Source organism: Ovis canadensis, chromosome 10 (genome assembly GCF_042477335.2).
Source record: "Ovis canadensis isolate MfBH-ARS-UI-01 breed Bighorn chromosome 10, ARS-UI_OviCan_v2, whole genome shotgun sequence".
Lineage (NCBI taxonomy): Eukaryota > Metazoa > Chordata > Mammalia > Artiodactyla > Bovidae > Ovis > Ovis canadensis.
This window is the reverse complement of record NC_091254.1, coordinates 31,977,454-31,984,765: the sequence shown is the minus strand read 5'-3', so window position 1 is coordinate 31,984,765 and position 7,312 is coordinate 31,977,454.

Genomic DNA, 7,312 nt, shown 5'->3' with positions numbered 1-7,312 from the left:
GATAAATTATTAACATAAATAGACATGGACACAGAGCAACAGATTGTGCATTTTATATTAGTGAAGCAGATATTTGTGGCTCGAGGCATGATATAATTCCATATTGTCCTGAGAAGTGAAAGCCAAGGGGATCATGGGAACTGAGGAAGAAAGATTTCTGTAAATCTATTAAGCTGTGTTATTCTCTATGGCTGAAATATTTGCACAAGAATTATCAACCCCATACCTAAACACATGACTAAAGATGGAGAAATTGCCACAGTTGCCAATATACATGAAGAGAAAATTTAAAGACACAAGAGACTGTGTGTTGAAGATACAAGAGACATGTGTGTTTAGATTATGACTAAAGCACTGAACCACTGAACATCAATTTGTCAGAAACCTCTGGATAACTCTGAACAGAAACAGATTAATTGCCAGCAACATGTAATTCAACTGAGGGAAAACTTATAAATTAAATCAAAGGGGGAATGTTGATAAAACTTCAGTAGTTTTGACATGTTTAGAAATTTATGTAAGGTATGAAGGAGACAAAGAACTTAACCATTGGTGGGAAAAAGCATCATATCACTGTAATAATATGTATAATTTCAGTAGCCAAAAATTGTTACCATATTTAATTTAGTCCACAAAAACCCAAGAATGAGTTAGTCATCTAAAAGATTTTTATTTTTAAAAGGATAGATAACAGTTGATTTAATAGAAGACTGGCTTAAAGTAATCTGAAAAAGACATCCTGGAGCTGTACATAAATCACTAAGAATGCTCATCATTAATGCAATTTGGGGATATGCATTCAAATAATTAAAGGGGAAGCTCACAGGGAGTTTAGGGACTTGGTTATTTTTGAGAGGTGTGACTGAATGCCTGCAGCCCTTCAATGTTTCCATCAAGAAACTTTTTAAAGACAATTTAAGGAAGGAATAGGAATCCTAGCTGTTTCCTGGAAACTTTCTGATGATGCCTTCTGGTAAGATGAAGAAAGTGCTGGTATCAAAACTGGCTAATAGGGTGGTAAGGAACTTGGAAGGAAGCCTTAGACACAAGTGCTGCTCATGATGGTACCAAGAATGGTTGTGCAGAAAAGAGGGGTGGGATGTGGAGGGGTGGGAAGCCCAAGAGGGAGGGGATATATGGGATCAGTCAGTTCAGTTCAGCCGCTCAGTCGTGTTCGACCAGGCCTCCCTGTCCATCACCAACTCCTGGAGTTCACTCAAACTCATGTCCATCGAGTCCGTGATGCCATCCAGCCATCTCATCCTCTGTTGCCCCCTTCTCCTCCTGCCCCCAATCCCTCCCAGCATCAGAGGCTTTTCCAATGAGTCAACTCTTTGCATGAGGTGGCCAAAGTACTGGAATTTCAGCTTTAGCATCATTCCCTCCAGAGAACACCCAGGACTGATCTCCTTCAGAATGGACTGGTTGGATCTCTTTGCAGTCCAAAGGACTCTCAGGAGTCTTCTCCAACACCGCAGTTCAAAAGCATCAATTCTTCGGTGCTCAGCTTTCTTCACAGTCCACTTCTCACATCCATACATGACCACTGGAAAAACCATAGTCTTGACAAGACGGACCTTTTTTGGCAAAGTAATGTCTCTGCTTTTGAATATGCTATTTAGATTGGGCATAACTTTTCTTCCAAGGAGTAAACGTCTTTTAATTTCAAGGCTGCAGGCACCATCCACAGTGATTTTTGAGCCCCCCAAAATAAAGTCTGACACTGATATATGGGATATATGTACACATAGCTGATTCACTTCATTAATGTATATCATAAATTAACACAACACTGTAAAGCAATTATACCCCAATTAAAAAATATACACAGAAGTATAGGTATCTGTGTATCCATCATCCACATTGAACAGATGTCATATTTGCTTCAGATTCAAGTCGCTCACTTGTGTCTGACTTTTTGCAACCCTGTGGATTGTAGCCCATCAGGCTCCTCTCTCCATGGGATTTTTCAGGCAAGAATATTTGAGTGGGCTGCCATTTCCTTTTCCAGGGGATCTCCCCAACCCAGGGACCAAACCCATATCTCCTGAATTGTAGGCAGATTCTTTACCTGCTGAGCCAAAAGGGAAGATTGCCATCTTTTAAGAAGTTACAGCTAAAGCCCCACTCCCTGAACCATACACCTCTGTGCTAGCTATTAAAGTATCATCTCCCAGCCCCAAACCCAGGCCTTTATGCTCTATATTGTTGTACCAGGGCTGAGACTTTGTCAACTGCCCTCTCCTTTGCCAACTAAGTCCCTCCTACCTTCTGTGAAGAGAGGATGGAGGAGGTAGATGGGAAGGCTGATGTCATCTCAGTGATGATTCTCCAAACTGCCAGCTGGCTGCCAGTGGTTGGTTCCAGGAGCAGTTGGCTTCAGTGTGCTGGTTCCCTCTCACTGCTGGAAACTTTTGTACCATCTCAGAGATTCCAATACCCACACTGGTTAGTCGGTGCCTCTGATCAAGTTTATAGGTGATTCATCTGCATCCCTGAGGTTTCAGCACCAGCTGGGTGGTAAAACTCCTCAGAGATCAGAATAGTTGCTGCAGAGAGAACTTTTGGTCTGAAAACCCCATCTCTACAAGAAAACGGCCTTGCAGCACTGATCTCAACCCGCATGGGGGTGCTTGGTAAACCCATTACACTCCTTGCCTGGAGCTGGAGAAAATAGCTCCTGTTCACGAAGCCTGTGCAAACTTCAGATTAGACTTCGAAGCAAAGCTCTAGGAAGCACTGGAAAAGCAGTTTTTAGAAGATATCAAAGTAGAGAATGTGATTAAATCTTGTTGCACCCTGGGAGAAAATGTGTTCCCTTGACAGAAGCATGACAGTTGAGGAGAGTACCTTTCTCGGTCCTGTCCCAGAGATTGCTGGTATTCTAATCTCTGACTAAAATAAGCAGCAATGGGGGATGGGGGTGGAGGGGAGAAGAGCCAGCCTTCATGAAGACAGTGAGCTTAAGTGGTGCGCACTGAGCTTGTGTGGAAGAGGTTTTCTGCAGTTAGATGAGTTTCAATCTCCTCTCGATTCTCATCCACACTTCTGGCCAGAAGAAGCTCCCAGTAAATGGTAGATATGCCCGGGATGAACATTTCCTTTGATTTCCCATCAGGGATTCTAATATTTTATTGTAAGAAGTTTCATCACGCGCTGTTGTGAGTTTTGCCTCCAGTCCTAGAAAGTGGGCCTACAGCCCCGTCTTCTTCCTTGTCTGCTAAGGGCAGTGAGGACGTGCCTGTCCTGCCTGGCTGACGCCGGAACCCTGGCCACACTGGGGCAGGCAGGGTGGGCCCTGGGCTCCCACAGTTCCCCTGACAGCAGAACAAACCTTCCAGCGGAGTGACCTCTGGGTCTTCCAGGGGATGCTTATCAGAGTATGCAGTTTGAGAGCATGATTGCTTGGGGGCCCAGAAAGGGGTCATATCTAATTTAAAACTCCCTCAGTATATTCAACCCTATGGAAAGCACAGGTAGAGAGTTTTCCTGTGAAGGCTACAAAAGGGCAGCCTTTCAGTGTTTTCATTTTTTTTTTTTTTCCCCAAAGTAAAAACAAAAGGAAAAGAATTAAGGGACATAGAAGAAAACTCTTTGTTATTTCTGTGGTCAGCAGACTTCCTGAGCATTTTCTCAGCTCCAGCGCCAGAGGCATGGGTCTTCTTTCCATGGAAGTCACAGCTGAGAGAGACATTATCCCATGAATGTGCAGTGGCTGAAACTGTGTTGGGGGTTTTCTGTTTGCCTGAGCAATTCCACTCTTTACAGTTACCATGATGCTCTGAACCCTGGGAGGGCAACCTTTATAGACTAAATCAGAGGGTCTCCTGACCTCTCTCTGGCTCTGGGATGGGTTTGATCAAAGGAAAACACTAGCCACGATGGGAAGGAAGGAGGGAGGTCCGTCAGATTGGACTATTTATTCCTTGGCTCTTCCCTACTTGTTGCTGCTGGTTAGATGAGTTCCCTGAGTTACGGTCACTTGCTCAGTCTTGTCCGACTCTTTGCGACCCTGTGGACTGTAGCCCTCCTCTGTCCATGGGATTCTCCAGGCAAGAATACTGGAGTGGGTTGCCATTTCCTTCTCCAGTAGATCTTCCTGACCCAGGAATAGAACCCAGGTCTCCCACATTGCAGGCAGACGCTTTATCCTCTGAGCCACCAGGGAACCCCCAGTTAGGGCCACAACTTCTGTCAACTGGTCCTCCCCTACAATGTCACTGATTTCTCAAGAATAACCAAACTGTGACACAGAGGTGCTAGTGGGCAAATGATGTTGGAAACATGGCACCCATGAACTTGCTTGACACAGGGTTGCCACAAACCTTCAACTTGTGAAAATACCCAACAAAACACACACACACACACACAGTCTGTGAAGTGCAATAAAGTGAAGCCCAGTAGAATGAAGTGTGCCTGTATAAACTTTAAAAATTCTGGTGGGAATGTTTGGAGATGTACTTGTCTTGCGCCACCCAAGACAAGCCTCATATGTAAGTTCTCTTGCTTATTAAACCTGCCACCTACCAATCTGGAGGTAGGTAGGTACCAAACTTCTTTCTTTGGTTTGTCCTTGTCCTCCATGGAGAGGGGCTGTTTTCAGATTTCAGCAAGAAAATTCACAAGGTTTTGAATCAACAGTATATGAAAGTGCTGGATACTAAATTTTATTCAACTTGACAAATCTGAATATTATTATACTTAATATTTTGCAGTATTGCATGTTATTAGACGTTTATACTTCTCTATCTGATTGGTGGACTCCTGCTTATTTTAATTCTCCTTGTCAACCAAATAATTCATTTAGGCATCAATAGCTTCAACTTCTTCCTTGTAAATTGAATATCCCAGTTAGAATGAATAGAAAGAAAATCTTCCATATACTCATGAATAACTTTTCCTTTTCTGACCATTCAATTTTTGCTCTTGTTATGCTCTTCCTTCAGGACATGTCTATAGCTTCTAAAATGTGTTTTCTTTTTCTGTTTTAAGTAAGTGACTATTTAAAATTAATCTATGTTTTTCTTTAACCCATCTTTGCTGTTCTCTCTTTGGGTACTTAACACTCATTATTTCCTAGGTTTTCAAGGTCATATGACTCTTTGACTTCTGTGTACATTGTGTTAATAGTAAGGATGTAGAACATTAGTAAAAAAGAAACCATCTAATTTCAGATAGAGATAAGTGCTACAAAAATAAAACAAGGATGGCTTAGAGAGTGTGTGTATTGGAGGAGGGAGGGGAAGCTGGTATTTAGATATGAAAGTAAAGCAGGATCTCCCAGAAAAGAAAACTTTTGGGCAGATCCCAATGATAAGGAATGAGACACGTGAAGAAGGGAAGGGGTAGAGGGGTGAACCAGGCAGAGGGAAGAATGTGCAAAGGTCCTGGGGTGGGAAGGAGGTTAGTGTATTTGAGATTAGGAAGAAGCCAACTTACCAGAGGTGTAGTGAGCGAGGGAGAGGAAGAAAAGTTTGGCTGTGCAGGCCTGAAAGGTTGGCTGCGCAGGCCTGTAGGCCACTGTAAGGAGTTGGGATTTGATTATAGGGAAGGAAGGCTGTTAGGAGCTGTGAAGAGACATGATCTGATTTATATTTTTAAAAGGCCATTCTGGAGACATGTGCTACTTGGGCTGTTCCTCCCATTCTCCAGCCCACTCAGCCTGGAGAAGCTTCTCTCTGTTTAAAAATAGCCCCTTTTTAAAAACCACTTGGCATTGTGAAATTACCGAGTAAAACAAAGTGGGGTTTAAGCTGTAAAGGTGGCTTTGTATGTGGTCCTTTATCTTTCCTTTGAGTCCTTCAATTTATCTCGTTGGAGATGGTTTAATTATATCAAGTCATTGAGTTCTAGCTGAAGTATTTTGGATAGATCTGCCCAAAGATTAGGTATCATTTAAACACAACTTGTATTTTTTTGGAACATGTCCAAGTGCAGCACTGAGTTGCTTAACAGTAGCTTCATCCTCCAGCTCTTTAGGATGCCTGAAAGGCTCCATTCCCATGAAAATGTAAGAGGAAAGCAATTTCGTATAAGTCTTCTCTTTTCCCCTGTCTCTGATTTTCACTAAATTTCTCCTTGTTTAAAAACATTGCCAATAAAACTCAACTTGAGTGTGAATTATAATTAGAGATACAGTCTCTGAGGTTGCCAAATTATGTCTTCCCAGATCTACTAACATTTCCCCTGTTCTGTTGGCTGATGTAGATCCTGTACCAGGAGGACTTTGGCTACTTTTCCATTGAGTTTCTGTGCATTGACTGATGTGTGTCAAGCTAATTGCTGGCTAATTCTATAATAGATGCATCCCAGGTGTACTCTTGGGTCTCTTGGGGATTTGTACTGTGTGATTTTCTGCACTTGAACCCCTACACACATCTTTACCAACTTGCATAATGTATAAGCCTTTAATCTCTCAGAAAACTACGCCCTTCGCTCTGCTGTAAGCCCTGGATTAAAAAGCCCTTGCTGACTAGACTGAGTGTTAGGAATTTTGATTAACAACAAAACTCAAGTCTAGAAGATTTGATTATTTTGAACTAAGGTCTGGGAATACACTACAGAGTAGGCCACTCACCCGGTGCAAACAGCAAGTTTAGTGGGTCAGAGTGAAAACTAGGTGGCGAAAAAGATCAATAGGCGATAGATAGTACCTGGTCTCCACCTCTGCTCTTTTCTGTTCTGGTTCTGCACTGCTTCTCAGTACCGCTGCAGTAAGTGTACCTAATATTTCAGCTGTTCTTTCACATTGCTTTTACTCAAGAAGCCCAGAAGTTTGGAATCTGGTATTTTCAAGACCCTCAAATAATAAACTCTTTGGTATTGTGGTTGGATTTTTTTTTAACACTCTTTACCAGTGATCTGTTAGTAAAATATTGTTCAACTATTATCTTCCTGAGGGTACCCACCCTGAATCACTCTATTTAAAACTGCACCTTCCACGCTTTCATATCTTTTTGTTGTTGTTCAGTCGCTAAGTCGTGTTCAACTCTTTGCGACCCCATGGACTGCAGCATGCCAGGCTTCCCTGTCCTTCACTATCTCCCAGAGTTTGCTCAAACTCGTGTCCATTGAGTCAGTGATGTCATCCATCCATCTCATCCTCTGTTGCCCCCTTCTTCTCTTGCCCTCAATCTTTCCCTGAATCAAGGTCTTTTCTAATGAGTCAGCTCTTCCCATCAGGGGGCCAAAGTATTGGAGCTTCAGCTTCAGTATCAGTCTTTCCAGTGAATATTCAGGGTTGATTTCCTTTAGGATTGACTGGTTTGATCTCCTTGCTGTTCAAGAGCCTCTCAAGAGTCTTCTCCAACCT